The sequence below is a fragment of the Hordeum vulgare genome, chromosome 4H, assembly GCF_904849725.1.
Source record: "Hordeum vulgare subsp. vulgare chromosome 4H, MorexV3_pseudomolecules_assembly, whole genome shotgun sequence".
NCBI classification, from domain to species: domain Eukaryota; kingdom Viridiplantae; phylum Streptophyta; class Magnoliopsida; order Poales; family Poaceae; genus Hordeum; species Hordeum vulgare.
Window position 1 is genome coordinate 211,194,249 of NC_058521.1, and position 19,993 is coordinate 211,214,241.

Below are 19,993 nucleotides of genomic sequence, written 5' to 3' on the forward strand. Positions count from 1 at the left end.
ATCACTTGGCCACTCGCACGCTCGAACTTCTGTGACTCGAGGAACTACGTACTTGGGGTGGTTCTTCTCATCCTCCTTGGGGTTACGGCTTAAAGAGCCTCTCAAGAACCTCTTCATCTTTTCCTTTTTCTAGCTCTGAAAAATTCTGAAATTTTTAGAGATTTCGAAAGGAAAGTGAATAAAGATTAACCCAACTTGTAGCAACTACTCCTACTAGTGCGTAGAGACCGTATCACGCGCTAAAACTACTTGGGACCGGCCAAAATCAACCTTTCTAGCTCAAGAATAGGGTCACCAAGGTAGAAAGAATACGCGAAGGATAAAGCACTAGAGAAAAAACTAATTTGACCAATGGAGGAGTCACTTACCAAGGAGTAATTTCCCCAAAACGGTTCGGAGAATGGTGCTTTGAGCAAGGAGATCGAAAATCACAGCCAAATGAGCAAGAACACGGGTTTGAGCTGCGAAACAATTTTAGCTTGAGGTGGTAGAAGAGGCTGGGAGCGGGAATGAGTGGAGGGGGTCCCTGTGGGCCCCACGAGCATGCACTCCGCCACCCGGGGGGTGGCGGTGGCAGGCCTTGTGGCCCACTGGTCTAGCCCCCAGGCCAGCTCTCAGGCCCAGTAATTTTCAAAAATTCCAGAAAAAATCATAATAATTTTTCACCATCGGAGAAATTTTATTTTTTAGGTATTTTTCTCCGGGACGCTAAAACAGAAAACTCGAAAAGCTAAACTAATTCTACCATTTTTCTTCTAAGAAAATGAAAATGAAAGCTTAAAACAGAGGTATGTCACTCTTTGATTCATCCATTTCATGGTCATCGAAAGAAATCCGTCAATGGGGTTGATCAAGTCCTCATGACAAAACATTCTCGAATCTCAAGAGAGAATGGAGAATTTTCGAATAGCCACTAAGTCACCTCAATGGGGATATGTATCTCCCCAACAAGCAAATCATACTTCATCTTGACAGGAGGAATAGGGCATTCAAAGCTCCCAATGAGAATCGATGAAGTCTTTTCGATAGCATGGATGCAATTTACTTGGTATCGTTTCTTCGGAAAGTGCACTGTGTGCTCATTACCGTTGACATGGAAAGTGACATTACCTTTGTTGCAATCTATAACAGCCCCTGCTGTGTTTAAAAAGGGTCTTCTGAGGATGACATCCATGGCATCGTTCTCAGGAATATCCAAGATAACAAAGTCTGTTAAGATAGTGGTGTTATCAACCACAACACGCACATCCTCGCAAATGACGATAGGGAAAGCAGTTGATTTGTCGGCCATTTGCAGATAAATTTCAGTGGGTGTCAACTTATCCAATTCAAGTCTATGATAAAGAGAGACTGGCATAACACTAACACCGGCTCCAAGGTCACATAAGGAAGTTCTTACGTAGTTTACTTTAATGGAGCATGGTATAGTGGGCACTCCGGGATCACCAAGTTTCTTAGGGCGTCCACCTTTGAAAGTGTAATGGGCAAGCATGGTGGAGATCTCAAGATCTGGTATCTTCCGTTTATTAGTCACGATATCTTTCATGTACTTGGCATACGGAGACATTTTGAGCATATCAGTTAACCGCATCTGCAGAAAGATGGTTCTTGTCATCTCAACCAAACGCTCAAAATCCTCATCATCCTTTTTCTTGGATGTCTTAGGAGGGAAGGGCATAGGTCTATGAACCCATGGCTCCCTTTCTTTACCATGCTTCCCAGCAGTGAAGTCATTCTTATCGTATTTCTTAGGTTGTGGGTTATCAGGATTGACCGTAGGTTCAATCTCCACATCCTCATCATTGCTAGTTTGAGCATTATTATGAACATCACTGTCCATATTGTCACCAAGTTCATGTTCATCACCATACTGTGTTTCTGCATCAGACACAGAAATATCATTAGGTTCTTCAGGTGTGACAGTATTTGGTGAACTGGCGTGAAGGTTTCTATGATCCTTCTTCTTCTCCTTAGGATGGCTGGGTGTATCAGCATTGATTCCTTGAGAATTTTGTTCAATTCTCTTAGGATGAACTTCAGGATACAAAGGTTCCTGAGTCATTTTGCCTCCTCTAGTAATGACTCTGACAGAGTTGTCATTTAATTCATTGAGCAAGTCATTCTGAGCTTTAAGTACTTGTTCTACCTGAGTAGTAATCATAGAGGCATGTTTACTCAGAAGCTTCGGATCATTGACATTTCTGTCTACACACGCACTTAAATGGCTAAGCATACGAGTACTTTGTTCCAAATGTGTGCTAACATAATCATTGAAACTCTGTTGTTTGGCAACAAAGTTGTCAAATTCATCAAAGCATAGGCTAGCAGGTTTGTCAAAAGGAATATCACTCTCATAAAACATACGCAGAGAATTCACTTCTACTACCTGTATCGATTTATCGAGACCATGGATCTCTTCGATAGGTGGTAGATTTTTGACATCTTCACATCTAATGCCTTTCTCTTGCATCGATTTCTTTGCTTCTTGCATATCTTCGGGACTGAAGAATAGAATACCTCTTTTCTTCGGGGTTGTCTTAGGAGGTGGTTCGGGAATAGTCCAAGCATTATCGTTGATCAAGATGTTATTCACTAGGGACTCAGCTTGTTCTACAGTTCGTTCCCTAAAAACACAACCGACACAACTATCTAGGTGGTCTCTAGAGGCATCGGTAAGTCCGTTATAGAGTATCAAGTATCTCGTTCTTCTTAAGAGGGTGATCAGACAAAGCATTCTGTAGCTGGACAAGTCTCCCCCAAGCTTGTGGAAGACTCTCTTCTTGGAGTTGAGCAAAGTTGTATATTTCCTGCAAGACAGCTTGCTTCTTATGGGCAGGGAAATATTTCTCACAGAAGTAATAGACCATATCCTGAGGACTACTCACACATCCACGAGCAAGAGAGGTGAGCCATGCTTTAGCGTCATCCTTTAGATAGAATGGAAACATCTTAAGGATATAATAGTGACGGATCTTCTCCTCATTAGTGAGAAGGGTGGCTATATCGTGTAGTTTGACAAGATGGGCTACGACCGTCTCAGACTCATAACCGTGAAAAGGATCAGATTCGACTAGAGAGATTATCTCAGGATCGACAGAGAATTCGTAATCCTTATCGGTGATAAAGATAGGTGAAGTGGCAAACTTTGGGTCTTATTTCATCTTAGATTTCAGAGATTTTTTGCCTTCCACTTGACAAGTAATTTCTCAGCGTCATAGGCATCCTTACACGCAAGGAAATCCTCAGCTATCTCTCCCTCCATAACGTAACCCTCAGGTATATCACGCAATTCATATCTAGGAGAGCTAGATCTGGCAGGAGCAAAAGCAGGTTCTATCTCAATAGTATCGGCAGTATCAGAAGCATCACGAGCATTGGCGGTAACTCTAGCAATATGAGCATCAAGGAACACCCCTAGCGGAACATCAGGCAAAGTAGTATCTGTAGCAGTATCAAACATAGCATCATCAGGCATAGCATCTCTAGCAGTATCAAGCATAGCATCTCTAGCAATATAAGGCAAAGCAGTATCAGGCATAGTACCTCTAGCAGTAGCATCATAAGCATCATCAAGCACATGCGACATATCAAGATTTCTGGCAGGAGGTGATGTCGCAAACTTACTCATAATTGAAGGTGAATCAAGTGCAGGGCTAGATGGAAATTCCTTAACTCCCCTCGTAGTTGAGGGCAAGACTTTGGTCTTCGGATCCTTCAGATTCTTCATAGTGATTAGCAGATATAAATCCCAAGTAACTCAGAGAATATAGCAATACCTACCCGGCAACGGCGCCAGAAAAATGCTTGATGTCAGCTGTGCTTCCCCTTGCAACGGCACCAGAAGAATGCTGCTAGCACTCTCCGGCAATCGAAGCTAGAAGAATGTTGTTGACGGCCAACCAACAGGTGGGATCGTAGCAGTTTTCGAGGGTAGAGTATTCAATCCAAATTTGTTGGTTCGCACGACAGGAGGTGAGAGAATACTCTCAAGTATTAGCAGCTGAATATGTCAGATTCAACCACACCTGAAAGATTAGTATCTGCAAGCAAAGTAATAGTAGCAAAGTAGCGAGTAACGACAGTGGCAAGGAACAACACTAGTGACAGCAGTAGCAAGTAGCAACAATAGCAAGCGACAGTAGTAGCAATAGTAGGAGCAGAGCAAGACAAGTAACATCAGTAGCAACAGTAGTTACAGCAGCAGAGCAAGACAAGTGACAACAGTAGCAACAGTAGTAACAACAGAAGTAGGATAAACTCGTAGGCAACGGGTTGGTGATTTGTTTGGATGTTATTCATCATGCAACAGTAATAACACATAGAGATATGTGGCTAGCTCCCGTTCGTCAATGTGATGTAGGCATGCATTCCGTGTGTCGTCATACGTGCTTAGGGAAAAGAACTTGCATGACATCTATTGTCCATCCCTCCCGTGGCAGCGGGGTCCAAAAGGAAACTACGGGATATTAAGGTTCTCCTTTTAATAAATAACCGGACCAACGCATTAGCACTTGGTGAACACATGAACTCCTCAAACTATGGTCTTCACCGGGAGTGGTTCCGGTTATTGTCACTCCGGGGTTGCCGGATCATAACACATAGTAGGTAACTACAACTTGCAAGATCAGATCTAAAACACACATATTTTGGTGACAACATAATAATTTCAGATCTGAAATCATGGCACTCGGGCCCTAGTGACAAGCATTAAGCATGGCAAAGTAGTAGCAACATCAATCTCAGAACATAGTGGATACTAGGGATCAATCCCCATCAAAACTAACTCGGTTACATGATAGATCTCATCCTACTCATCACCGCCCAGCGAGCCTACGAATAGATTACTCACGAACGATGAAGAGCTTCATGGAATTGGAGAGGGAAGAAGGTTGATGATGACGAACTCTAGATCTGCCTCCAGATGAAGAACAGGTGGTGGCGGCGCCTCCATATCGTAAACGCGACGAAATCTTCTCTTTTTATTTTTTCTGGGACGAAAGGGAACTTATAGACCTGAGATTGGGGGCGGTAGAGCCGTGTGGGCCCCACAAGCCTGCCCACCGCCACCAGGGGGATGGCAGAGCCAGGGCTTGTGTCCTACTAGCCCACCCCCTCAGGTGGAACTTGGCGCATATATTTTTCATATTTTTCAAAAATGCTCCCCATAAATTTTCAGGACGTTTTGAGAACTTTGATTTCTGCACAAAAATAACACCAAGGCAATTCTGCTGAAAACAACGTCAGTCCAGGTTAGTTCCATTCAAATCATGCAAATTAGAGTCCAAAACAAGGGCAAAAGAGTTTGGAAAACTAGATACGATGGAGACGTATCACTGCACCATTCAAAATAAATACGTATGAGATACGTCTTGGCGTATATATAATTTTTGATTGTTACATGCCAATATTATACAAATTTCACATATTTTGGGAACATTTTATATGATTTATTGGACTAACATATTGATATATTGCCAATTGTCACTTCCTGTTTGTTGCATGTTTTTTGTTTTGCAGAATATCTATATCAAACAAAGTCCAAACACGATAAAAATTGACGGAGAATTATTTTGGAATATATGTGTTTTTGGGAGGTGGAATCAACATAAACGGAGGCCCACGGCCTGCACTAGACACTAGGGTGAGCCTGGGCCCCCTAGCGCAGGATGGTGTCTAGTGGGCACCCATTATCTCACCTGTGGGCCTTTTTTGGGCGTAGGGAAGCTAATTTATGATTAAATGTCCACTCAAAGTTTCAGTGCAATCGAAGGTAAGGATCTCCAAGAATTTAGTAAACAGTGAAGGCCGGAAAACAGGAACACGAAATAGAAGAGAACAGAGAGGGAGATCCAATCTCGGAGGGGCTTCTACACCTCCGCCACCATGGAGGCCATGGACCACAGGGGAACTCTCCTCCCATCTAGGGCGGAGGCCAAGGAAGAAGAAGAAGGAAGGTCTTTCTCTCCCTCTCTCTCCTAGTGGTGTCACAGTGCCGCCGGGGCAAGGAGCATGACGGAGATCTACATCAACATTCTTGCCACCTTCAACACCAGCTCTCTCCCCCTCTATGCAGCGGTATAAAACCTATTCTCCCGTTGTTACTGTGGCGAACAATTTTTTAGAAAATAATTTCCAGAAGCAGGTCCTTGTGCTCACCAGCCCCAGGACTACTGTTAGCTGGTGGACACACTTAATACACAAATTCCAAGCAAAATACAAAATCTGGGTTAGAAGACCATGACGGTTTACTAGTTTGGAGAAAAGTTTGAGGCTATGGGACTCCATTCCCACAGGAACAACTGACCTGGATAAATTCCTATCTCACAAGGATGCTATCCTGGACTCCTAATTTCCGAGGTTGACGACATCGTGCTCCTCTCCGAATGCAATCTGGCCAAGACAATAGCCAGGGACAAGCCAGTGAGTACTTTGAATGTACTCGCAAACATCAAGAAAAAAGATAAGTTAAAGCAGGTGAGATGCATGCATAGTCCACTTAATAACTCTATCATGCCATAAGAATTAATTCACGGATGCATTCATGCATATAAACTATTTCCACCAATGTTGTATAACACAAGCAAGGAAAGGTAACAATGAACAAGTAATAGCATGCGTGCCGTAGTCGGGCGTCGGAGCGACACCGCCATAAGGGCTCACATGCAAGTAATAATAGTTTCACAGTCGGGCATCTCAACGACACCACAAAAATGGCTTATATGAAAGAAATAACAGTTTCCATAGTCGGGCGTCTAAGCGACACCACATAAAGGGCTTATATGAAAGAAAGAATAGTTGCCACAGTCGGGCGTCTAAGCGACACCACATAAAGGGCTTATATGAAAGAAATAATAGTTGCCACAGTGGGGCGTCTAAGAGACACCACATAAAGGGATTATAAGAGACAATTATAAATATTGAATATCCAGGAGGTAGAACCGTCCCAGGCATATCCAACAAACATAATCATAGGGGTTAGTCCACACTAAAATAATAGTATGATCATCCACCATATTTCATGATTAGTCTCACGATTTCCTGCACTTCCTCCAAAGACCGACACTCAGATTGACACTTGACTAGTCAACCAGTTGTCCTTGACCGTGCACAAGGCTACTGGAATAGTTTTGACTCTGTAGAGGGTGTACTCTTTACCCACAGCCCGCTGGTTTCAATACCCACTCGGACAAATACCGCGTATGGTATCTCAGAAGTAAACACTTAGAACAAGTACACACCCATTTTTCCCCGCTAAGACCAGCCTCACCCGGGCTATGCTGCCATGGAAAAACCATAAGACGGGGAATTTACAACCTTGATTAGCATGGGATCAAATTTATACCGCGCGCTACAAGGGAAGGGCAATTCCCTCTCGGTCCCAGAGCGAAAACACCCATGCCTCGTGACTGGATCACTGGATTTAGTCCAGGGCCATGGACACCTTCATCCCGGCCTCTCTACTTGGTGTCTACCTAGTAATAGGTTTACGATCTACTAGATTGTATTCCCTTTTGTGGAGACCAGTGGCAGCATGTAAGGTAAGGTGACCCACAGAAAAGACTCTATCTACGGTTGACTTAGGAGGTTTAAGATTTCCTGCAAGGGTTAGTATGTCACAATTTTGTTGACTGATATCTCTCAGTGTTTCTACCACCACTTCTCGGTATGCCCTCACTGACCACTCTCCTCCCACGATATGTCAGTCCATGGTCACATAATGCCCACGACAAACCTCCCTCTGAGGTTGTCCATACCAGCATGGCATACGAGTCATGAGGTTGTACCTACTTACCATATGCATCATATAATAATATATCTATCTCATACACTCGTGCAATGATGTGATTTCATGTGGGGCCTCGATCAACATAACCAAAAATACGCATATAATGAACCACATCAAACATCACACACTTAATGTATATCAGGTTCAAGATGCTTGCCTTTGGACTTTGAGGAGGGTGACCTGTACCCCAAAATCTTGAAGTAATTCCCCTCTTTCCAAATTCCTATTTTGAAAGTATTTAAATTAGCACACAATTCCAAAACAGCACATAAAATTTTATTGAATATTTTTGAAATAAATCTTAAAATAAACTAGATGAAATTTGAAAGAGGTAGGAAAAAGAATTAGTCCATTTGGAGTTGTGGTTAAAAACTATTTAGTAGTCAAACTCAGATTTTAATTAAATCAGAAAAAGAAAAGCGCTTTGAAAGGAATACGCTTTCAGAAAGAACGACGCGTACTTACAGGAGGACGTTTCCTACGAGGGAAAAAGCGCAGAGGCAAGGCTGCCACACTCGGGGGCTTGGCTGGCTCACCGACAACTGGAGCCCACTTGTCAGGTTCGACTCCCTCCTCCGGGCGCAACGGGCAGAGAGAAGGCGAGTCCGACAATGCTGACCGGTGGCACAGGGCACCGCCATTGATGCTGGACCCATCCACGAGATCAGGAGGATGAGCCGCACTGTATGGAGGGTAGATTAACGGCCGAGGAGCTCTAGGTTAAGAACGGCTTTGCCCATGGCGGAGGACGGCGTGTGGCAGGAGATGAGCTTCGGCTATAGTGTTTCCTGAGCCAAATTGGGGCGGGGATGGTATCCTTGGAGTACCAGGAGGCTAGAGAGGAGCCTTGGGAAGGAGGGGAAGCCTGGGACTAGACGCAGGCGTGGGGAAACGGCGACGGGCGTGGCAGTGAGAGGTGATGGAGAAAACTTGCTCCGGCCACACGAGCGGAAAATAGTATTTGGCTACATCTTGGGTGACGTTCTGCAGCTCTAGGGGCATAGGCTACCTTTTATCATCAACGGGAATTCGGTTCGCGGCGGTTGTGGATAGGGACGCCAGCCACAACCTTCTGGTGATGCACAGGTGTGACGGGGCGGTATCATGGCATCGCAGGGGCAGCAGCAGGGCTTAGCAGCAGGAGGGCGATGTAGTGGTAGGGACCAGGGCAGGTGGCGCGCTGGAGGGGCTCGGGTGACGCTGTCGTCGCTGCGGAAAATGCTAATGGGATGGACCAGGGCAGATGGCATCGGGAGCAGCGACCAAAGGTCGGGGACGCACGCGGCGCAACGCGACCCTGGGAGCTAGCCTAGGGGCACTGGCAAAAGGATGTGGCAGCTCGGGCCCGCGCGTGCAAAACGTGCACACTGGGCATGCCCGGAGTATGCACTCAAGGCGTTTGACACAATGACGGGCGCCTCTAAACACCTCCAAATCTTCTCAAACTTAACATGTGTTAAGGCCAAGATGATGGACAAGGTTTTAGGGTTAGGGGAGCAACTCCGAAATGCAAAGAAAGACCATGCCAGATCTCGACATGTACTCTAGGTGTTCGACAAAATGCCAAGGGCACCTAGGGAGCTCCTCTAGCCACCAAAATTACCAGATCTGGGTCTCCTTAGGTGTTAGTTATGATGGTCAAGTTAGTTTGGCTAAATGCAAAACTTTCTAATGTAATTGTTTGTGAAAATCATTTTTGGTCAGAAAGTGGAGGCTAATATTACATGCAATTAAGATCGTCCAATGGGTCTCAACTATTGGACTTAAGGTTTTGGTAGGGTGTTATACAAGTAGGAAAAATCTCGAGGGAAATAGAGCAAAGAAAAACATGGTTGTAGTACAAAGCACCAATCTGGACTAGAACACAAAAGTTATTGTTTTAATAAATTTACAAAGCACACGGTTGGGTTTTTGCATAAAAGTGAATCTTATGCTTCGCTTAACATCCCCAAATTTTTATAGAATTTCTGAAAGGTTATATCTACGGGTTGTAGTACAAACACCAATTTGGGCCAGAATAGAAAAGGAGTTAATGTGCTCAAATTTTTCAAAACACATGGCTATGTTTTTAGAAAAACTTGATCCAGGAAAATCACATGTCACCCACAAATTTTTGTAGAATTTTTAGAAAAAGTTATCAACAGGTTGCAGTGCAAAACAGGTCCTTAAGGGAATTAAAAGTCATTTTTCAATAATGGAAACTTTGGCCAAAATATTAAAAAAATCTCAAATGAATTTGTGAGAAGTAAAGAAATGCTTTATTGCTAGCACTCAAGTTGCAACATAATTTTCAAAAACATTTATTTGGTTTAGAACTTTATAATTAGGAAAAAAAGGAGTGGTTCAAAATCAATTGAAAACCCCAAAATTCAGATTTTAAACAAACATGACCAAATTACAAAGAATATCCCCATTATATTAAATAAATAATTTAAAATGGTCTCAAGTAAGGACTCAAGCACTAGATGATCATAAAAATGCCAGTGGAAAAGAAAACTTTTTGTAAAGAGGCATTGAAAGAGTCATATAGAAAATTGTTTCTCAATTTTTTTATTCTAGGCAATATTTTTTTCATAAAAATGTTATAATTTTTTTGGGGTGTGGCAGTAACTCTCTACTGAAACTTGGTGCTCAACACTGCATACTGTTTCCCAATAATATATGGTTATCCTGTGATGTTTGAGTAGATAGATTTTATCGGTGCAGATATGCACTCGATCACCTATGGGACCTTTGGCCCATTTGTGGTTCGGCAGGGAGGTCATTTGGCACAAAGAGCAAAAACTACAAGGCACCATGATGATCAGACTCGGGGCTTTTTACCCAGGTTTGGGCCGCTCTGAAGCGCAAAACTCTACTCATTCTTTGGTGGTTTGATTGAGGAAGATAAAGTTCGCATGGAGTTGTGCCCCGCGAGGGGTTGCCATGGAGAGCTATCACGTACGTACAAATACTCTTGGTTCTAATCCCCTGGGGATCCGAATCTACCAAGTGTCGAATTCTCAGGTGTCCAATCCTTTTCTAGGTTGCCTTGGGTTAGCTTTAATAGCTCAAGGGATGTCCAGAGTGGCAAGCAGTCATGATCAGATAGCCAACAGTGCTATCATACCTAACTCTCATACTTAATACAAAGCACCTTAAATGCGGCCTTAGGGGGCGAGCGAGGGTGCGTTCTCGCAAGCTCCTGCCACCTATTAGCTAGCCATGGCTTGGTGTCTTGACATGCTTTGGACGGGTGTCAACTGGTCGTAATCTGTCTTCCGACACACCAACACGTATCTAGCGAGGGCCATGTAGCCAACTGGGAGCTCGACACCTTATCGATAAGTGACTGGTGTAGTGATGAGGTGGAGCGATGGCACATTGGCCCACGCTTGCCAGGGAGGCATCTTGTCGGGTATTGGTCTTCTTGTTGCGCTCAATGACCTCTCATAGAGCGGCTTCTCTAGCCTGGGCCAGGCCTTGATTGAGTGGTATCATTCCTCGACAACCTTAGGTCGTCTGGTCGGTGGCTTATTGTCTGTGCACAAGTCAGAGGGAAATAAACACCCATGTTTGAGTACCCTGACAAAAGCCCTCAACCTTGAGCCATACGTGTCGCTCGACATGTTGGATTAGTCTGCTTAATGCATGGACACGCGTCGAAAAAATATTGTCCCCCTACGGCCCACGTCCAATCCGCGCATTCACCATAGGTCGTGGGCCACCGAACAGTAGCCGTTGGGTAGTAAAAAAAGGGAACCGCCAATAAATAAACGGCAGTTCCTTGTAGCGATAGCGAAGAGCCAGCCCCCACTGTGTGGTCCCCATACATAAGGAAGGAATTCCACAAAGGGGGCTCTGCTCATTCACATCCGCCCCTCCGCCTTTCACCCCCTCCTCCAGCCAAGAAACCGCCTCCGCCGCCGCCGTTCCTTCAACGAGCGTTGCCGAATCTCCCGCTACTCAATGGAGATGGGGAAGAAGATATCTGTCGTGAGGGTAAAACAGGAAAGTGAGGTGAAGGAGCGGGTTGTTCATGAGAAGAAGAGGAGAAAACATAAGCGGAGAAGCAACGATGGAAAGATGTGGATTTCTTCCCATCGAATCTGGATGGCAACACCTTGGTCTAAAGGTATGCCTATATGTGGGGGAGAGAGACCAAGGGGCATGGGGCGCCTGAAGTTCTGCCACATAGACCCAAGGAGAAGACGCCATCAAGTTCGTACCGCTTCTTCTGTGTGTAATTTTATTGTGGCCTCTCTGCTCCCTTCTCTGATTTCTTCTACGCCATGATGATGACGTATGGATTCCACCTTCCGGATTTCACGCCCAATGAAATGGCATGCATGGCGATCTTTGCCCATCTGTGCGAGAACTTTGTCAAAGTCACCCCCAACGTAGTTTTCTTCACGTACTTCTTCATCCCCCAGATAGATGATAAGAATCACCGCTCGGTAAACATTATATGGATTCTCGGAGCCATGAAAGAGCACTCGGGGTACCTCCCTGCCGAGTTTCGCTGGAAGTGGTAAGAGTGGAGGGGCGATTGGTGTTGGATCAAGGATGCCGAAGCCCCCGAGTTTTTTTCTACCGGATTGCTTATGTCTCGCGCGACAATGACTGGAGAATCTTGGGTCTTTCCGATGACGAGCTTCGCCCGACGTTGAATACGGTCACCCGCCTCAAAGCTCTCGGGCTTACCATTCAGCAAGTAGGGGACGACTTCCTTCGGCGCCGCATTGCACCGCTGTAGAAGAGGGACATGTTTGCATGGGATTTCAACGGCCCTGCCGACTTGATGCGGCTATACCCAGTCACTCGCTACAACCAGACGATCTATTGTCGTGGCTGGTTGTACAATCAGTTGCTTGGTGCCATGGGGCTGTTCCATCTGCCGATAGGGGTCGTCCCCTTTCACATTAACTCTGCGAGGAACTAGATTCTGCATTGGATGCCAGATTACGATGCTTCCGGGGTCAAACCTGATTGGGCTTTACCCTCCCTGTAAGGCAATTTGGCATGGGTACCCTGCTTGGAGGAAAGGGCCAACAAGAAAGACGACGACCCGACTACACCCAACAGGGATGTCAAAAGTACTTTTATTGCTGCCCGGATCACGGAGGATAAACAGTTTAGAGCCACCAAGTGAACGGCCTCCGGGAACGAAGGAGAAGGGGAAGACTTTTCCGGAGAGGAGGATGAGAATCTTCCCTCGTGAGAAGCTGCAGTGGAGGAGGGAGAGGTGGAGAACGCAAAAGGACTGATAGTGGAGGAAGAATTGCTTGAAATGGGTTCCAAGCTCGAGAACTAGGCGGCACCCTCTCCAGCCCGTCTGTTGGGAAGTGGCGGCTCCCGCGCCTTCACGGGCTCCCTCGAAGACAAAGACGACAACCTCCAAGGTAAAAGGATGTATGGTCGCACGTCGTTAGTCCTCCCGCCTTTCCCAAGCCAAAGTTTCTCCTGTGAAGCGACATAGGGTTATGGGGGTGGATTGCAGCCCCCCGTCAAGACCAACTTCTTCGCCTGGCTCGCCTCTTCCCGCACCCCCTACTCTGTCGCCAAACCCCGCTCCACCAACTCTGAAGAGGGGCAGATCAACTGCGCTGCCTGCATGATATGAGTTGGGATCCATGCTCATGACTTCAGAGTAAGTCCTTGGACCACCAGTGTCATCAAAGTTCTTCATTTTTGATGCCTTGACTGATTTTGTATGATCATCTTCTTGATAGGGATGACGACAAGGAGCCCCTCGTGCAAAGGACCAAACGGGCCAAATCCACAGAAGGGAGGGATCCCACAATGGACACGGGCCTGGCGGAACATGCAAAGGAGAACCCGATGTCTAGAACCCCGGCCAGCCTCCACCATGAAGTCTAGGTGCAATCCCCGCCTCATGGCAGGGACAGGGAAGGGCATTCTCCTACAATGACAAGTAGACGGGAGAGGTTCATCAGGGAGAGACCCTCTAGGAGGGGCCTTCCCCTCAAGATCTCTCTGCAACCGTCGCCATGGGAAAAGTTTCTCCGGCAAGGGCCTCAATCGAAGAGTCTATCCGTGTAGAAGCTACTGCCGATGAAGTAGTGATGGACCATCCCCCGGCAATCGATTTTGCCGGGGAAACGGACGTTCTTGCGCGGCAGACTTCATCGGGTATCGCACTTGCGTATGACCTTATTTCCTATGCCCTTTCTCTTTCTTTTGATCAGCTTTTTGACTTTTATCTTGATGTCCATTGCCTTTGATGGAAGCAGCACCGTCCGAATAACCAGAGCTGCTGGAGGAGGTGGGTGGTATCGGGAAGGATGTTGCGCGGAGGCAGAGAAGATTGCCATCGTAGACGGTCGTGGCTCGAACGCCGAGGAACTTCCGGAGTCCCTTCAGGCTCTAGGACCCTTGCCTTCGCAGTATCTTCTGCCATCGTCCTGGCAATCCTCCTCGGAACGGCAGGCGATGATCCCTGCTCCACTTTGCCCTCCAACCCCAGACTTGTCCTTCTCAATGGGTGCAGAAATCATTGAAGGAATCGAGCGGGCGCTTGCGCCACTACGTCAGAGAGTTGGAGGGGTCGATGACCCTGTCGAAAATGCCAAAGACCTGGATTTCTTGGAATCCATGGCTGCCGGGATGAAGGATATGCGGAGGTTGTACAACCTCAAGGAGCAGGCAATCAAAGAGCAATGCGAGCAGGGCGGGTTTGTGGGAAAGCAGTCGAGGAGAAAGGGAAACAAACTGCAACCAGCATGTCCATTCCCTTCCGAGGTAGCATGAGACGGTATCCATGGTCAAGGAAGATGTTGCAGCTGAAAAGGCCAGTCTGGCGGAGCGCAAAGCGCATCTGGACGCGAGAGAGGCCGAGATCTCCTCCTTGGAAGAGGCCCTCGAACTTTCTCTTCGTGATAAGGAAGTGGAGTTGGAGGTCTCCTTTTGCAACGCCCCGAGGAGCTAGAGGACGGCCACAAAGCTGCTCTTGCCACGCTCTCCTCAACTTTCGCTGAACAGTTGAAGAAGGTGTACGATGAGCTTACTAACACGGCTGCCGCCAAGACCAAACTGGAGGCTCCACTGAGCACACTGACGGAGGAACTTTCTAAAAATGGCGAGGATACCAAGGCCCTCAAAGAAGAAGCACAAGAAGTGCAAACCATGTTGGAAGAGGCGCACTCGCATCTTATTTCCAAGAGCCAAAGACTCGACGCCGCTAATAGTGGCATTTCCGGTCTGCAATCCAGACTTGCCTCGTTGCAGGAGAACCATGAATCTGCCGGTGTTCGCGAGAAGTTGTTGGAGATGGATCTGAACAATGCCCAAACTCTCTAGAAAGAGGTAGAATACAAACTAGAGAACCAGATCGAGCAGCATGACCTCTACATCAAGAGCACTGTTGACATTCTGAGACCCTCACCACCCAGCTTGTGATCGTGAACATGAAGAGATGGGCCTTCTCCATCGATCGGAATGAGGTCCCAAACCTCAAGCTGCCACTCTTCCACGAGGGCTTGATAGAGGGGATGAATAGATATGAGGATGACAGGAATGCTTGCTTTGCCAACGAATCTCGGAAGCTGGCTCGCGATGCCCTCTACATGGGCTTGAGCAACCTCGCCTTCTTCCACCCAGAGCTCGACTTCTCCAACGGTTTCAAGAAGCTGCCGCCGGGGGCCGATGTCTCTGCTGTCGCGGACTAGGCTTGCCCTCTTGCCGACAGGGTACAAGGAGGCCGCCGGAGTTAGTTTTGACCCATCCCTGTCATCGTGCTTCCTTGTACTTAAGACACAATATGTATCTTGTATCATTTCATGCAATATCCTCGCTTTGTGTTGAACAAATATCTTTATGTAATCGCATGCCACCCCCTTTGCTTTCCTTCAGGTATTTGTATGGTTGCTCTCTTTGTGCGCTCTAGTTGCTCGCCAACAACACGCTGTCGTGATTTCCTCGAGGAACGGATCCTTAGCATTCGGCAGGCAAGAACACGTTGTCGGCGAGTTTTTCCACATCGTTCATGGATGCTGCCTCAAAATAAAACAGGGGTGTGATCAGGAAGAGAATGATGTTCCATTACGCACTAGATTCAACATACAAAACCTCGGTCGCAAAGGGGAATATGCAAAATGTAAACTTTTAACGATAAACCGACAGTGCATCGACTTATCTTTTTATTAAGGCTTATTCTTGATCTTGGTGCTCCTCTTCCCACTTTTATATTCCCGTATTTGTGCTACAGTAATCTTCATAATTAAGCTACAGTAATACCATGCTGATGATTCCCCATCACCATGGTTACTGTTGTTAATCTCGTGATGATTCAATCCCGTGCGAATTCAAAATTCAAAACCAAGTCAAACGGCAAAAGGTTTCAAACGTACAAACTACAATGTTCCGAGTGTGTCAAATAATGCATAGGTAATTGTGTTGAATGAATCAACATTTTTGGAAGTATTAAAGTTTGCTAAATTAAAATAAAACTAAAACAGAAAACTAGAAAAAAAAGAACCACCCCAGTTGGACAGCGTAGCGAGCCCCACTAGCCCAACCGGACCACCCTACCCCTTATGGTATAAAAACCCCACCCAAACCCTAATCCCACATACCCCCTCACTTCTCTCCCTCTCCCCACCCAACCAGGGCTCGCACCGAGCCCTCTGCGTCACCCTGCACCAGGCCGGTGCCCCGCCGGCCACCTCCGGTGCCTCACCACTGGCCGTCGTTGCCCCCACCGTAGCCCTCCACCACGCCAGCCTCCCCAAACTCTTCACCACCGGCTCCATCGAGCCTCGCCGCCCCGATCCACGGCAACGCCGGTGAGCTCCGGGCCCCGGCCACCCTCTCCCCTCCCTCCACTTCGTCCACCACTTCGGCGACCTCGGCCCCGCGCACCACCACGACTCCATGCGACTCTAGCCGTCGGTCCCCCCCCCTTAGTCGCACCGGCCCCGCTCCCCGCGCCCTAGCATCGCACCTACCGCCGCCGCTCCACGGACGACCCTGCCACTTACTCCCGGTCATGTAGGCGCGCCCGCCGCGCCACCATCCCTGCTCGCCGCTGAGGCGCCTCACGCATGCTGGTCGCGCCTCCGCATCTCGCCCTTCCTGCCCTCGGCGCACGTTGCTGTGCCCGCTGGTCCTGTTCCTCGTCGATGCCCTATCCACAGCCGCGCACGCCGGCTGTCGCCCCGTGCCACCCCCATCCCGCTGCGCTCGCTGGCCTAGAGACACCACGGCCACCTTCCTGTCGGCAGGGGGATTGCCCCCCTGTTAATTGTAGTTTATTTGGGTTAGATCCCCCATCCTAGTGTATGACATTGGGGCCCTACGCCCCCTAAACAAAAATAAAAAGAAACTGTGAATAAAAAAATGAAATAAAATTAATATTAATATTAAATCAAGTAATTATTTAATTAGTTAATTCATTAATTAAGATTAAAAATGATTAGTTAATTGACCTAATTAAGCCCCTAATTAATTTTGTCTAATTTAATTGAAATGTTTAATTAAGTTAAATAAACGTAAGCTAAGTAAAATAGTATCTGTTAACTAATTAATTTTAGTAGAGAATGACAGGTGGGTCCACCCCTTAAATTAACCTAATTAAATTTTACTTAACCCTTATAATAAATGTGCCTATGACCTATGGGACCCACCTGGTCATATTACCCGGTCAACGAACCTGTTGACTGCTGATGTCATGCTGACTTGAGCCTGATATCATAATATCTTTTCTTGAATTTAAATAATATTTTTTAAATTCTGAATATTAATAAAACTTTCAAAAATAATATAACCTAAACCGTAAGTCAGATGAACATGATTTTGACATGAAAGTTGATGAGAAAAACGAGACGAACCCGGATACGCTATCCGTTCGTCTATCGCGCGTCCCTAGCATAGCAATCATGGAACTTTTACATCTGTTTCGCTTGTCTGTTAGTAGCCACAGTCCCGGGAAATTTCTTCTGATATTTTCCTTGTCCGTCTATGATGGATGATACTGCGCTAGTGCATGCCTAGCCCTACATATTGCCATGTCATGCATCGTGTTGTACCTGTTGCTGTTATTTATTGTTTCTTCCCCCTCTTCTTACTGGTAAACCCCGAGACTGACGCTGCTGCCGGGTACGACTACCATCCTGACGACCAGACCTTTGTCGCAGAGCAACAAGGCAAGCAAACCCTTGGATCATTCCTATATCGCCTACTCTTTCTCCTTCATGCTTGCATTAGAATTTTCCTACTGTTGTAGATAGATCATATTCGGATGCATAGCATGTTTATGAAGAATGGCTAATTTACTATACCGCTAACTAAAGTGTTTAGTATAGGTCGACGAGTCATCCCCTTTCCCGCCTTAGTCCAATTGCCCCCACTTTATCGTCAAGTCTTGGTCACTGATCGACGAGCCAAGACCAGACACAACACTCACACCCCCTTAGTTATATGATGTTGTAGAGCTACTATCAAGTACTGAGGGTGACACATCATTACGTACTACGATGTTAGCGTTGTAGTGTAGTTGACCAGCAGTGGTTCTTGGAGGGTGATTCCTCAATCACCACTTCCGATAATGACTCTCTCGTACAACCCATCAAGCGTGGCCCATCGAGGGTTATTCCTCCTGGCCACCTTGATGGACACATCATTCAGAATCCGACGAGGGTGATACCTCGGATCCCCCTGATGTTACAACCACACACTTACTTGATTGTGTTACCAGGAACATTGACGGATAAATGTTTGGCGGGTAGATTCCCGCGTGGATGTGTCGATCAGTTAACTAAAATGTTAATGGATTTGAGTATTTAATATGGGTTGGTCGGAGACCTTATTCGCACTAACCGACTACTTGGGAGAAGTTATGGGTACTCGACGTCGTGGTATCATCCGAATCTCTTCAGACGCCAGCAATGTAGCTGCGCGTGCCCGAGTGGTCTCGATTATCACCGTGCCAGGACTGACATCGGCTGCCCACGCATCGTGCAGGAGTGCAAAGGGTGATGGGCTAATGACCCCTGCACGCTTAGGATTTAGACCGGCAGGCTGGCCTCTCTATTGAGTCTAGGTGGGGATGCGACGTGTCGATGTTCCGAGTCCGGGCATTACCCAGGAAAGTGTGTCCGACCAGAGTTTATCGAGCGGGTCAGGGAATATGTGGTGCACCCCTACAGGGATGAAAATTAACTATTCGGATAGCCGTGTCCATGGTTACAGGACGACTTGGATTTGCTCCGGGATAGCCCCGATCCTATACAACTATAACTGTTACTTAACTTAAATTTTTGCTCCGGGATTGCTTCCTTGCACGGAGTCGAGGGGGAATCTCTGGGCATGACTTCAATTAATATGGTTGCAACAATATGAATATGAATTGTGTTACCTTTTCTACTCTCGTCTATTGCTGCAAGACCCCAGAAGATGCTAGTCTCCGATAGGACTAGGACTTCTCTCTATTCTCGCGTTGCTGCAGTCAGTCCACATATAACCCCTTCCTTTGATAATAATTCATACTTAGTATAGTTCTGACGTCAGTCTTGTGAGTAGTTTGGATGAGTACTCACTGTTGCTTTGCTCCCCCTTTTCCCCTTGATCCATTGTCGCGACTAGATGATGGAGCCCAGGAGATGGCGTATCCCGTCGACGAGGACTGCTACCCCGATGGTGCCTACTACTATGTGGAGGCCGCTGAAGACCAGGAGTAGTTAGGAGGCTCCCACTCAGGAGGCCTTGCCTCGTTCGATCGCTGTATCTTTGTGCTAGCCTTCTCTAAGGCATTGTCCTATTTCATGTCTCTACTCAGATATTTGTTGCTTCCGCTGACTCGTGCGTTTATCGACCTTCTGTATTCTAGCCCTCGAGGCCCCTGGCTTGTAATATGAAGCTTGTATGTTTTATTTGTGTCTAGAGTGATGTTGTGATATCTTTCCGTGAGTCCTTGAGCTTGGTCGTACGCATTTTCTTGTATGATTAGCATACAATCAAATCGAGTGCGTCACACCCACATATATCGTTCCCCCTTCCTTCCATCTGTGTTCCTTCCCTTCGTGTTCCCCAGTGCTTACATGGTGCAAACCATGGCTGTTCTGAGAGGAAGAGAAGGACGAATAGAGAGAAAATGGAGGTACTTGGGGAAATGTTAGTTATGCGTGTGGTCTGCGGCAAGAGCTTGCCAAGCCAATGCAAGTGTTCACAACTTAGTCGGAATGGAAGGAGTAGTAAATATGCTTGTCCGAA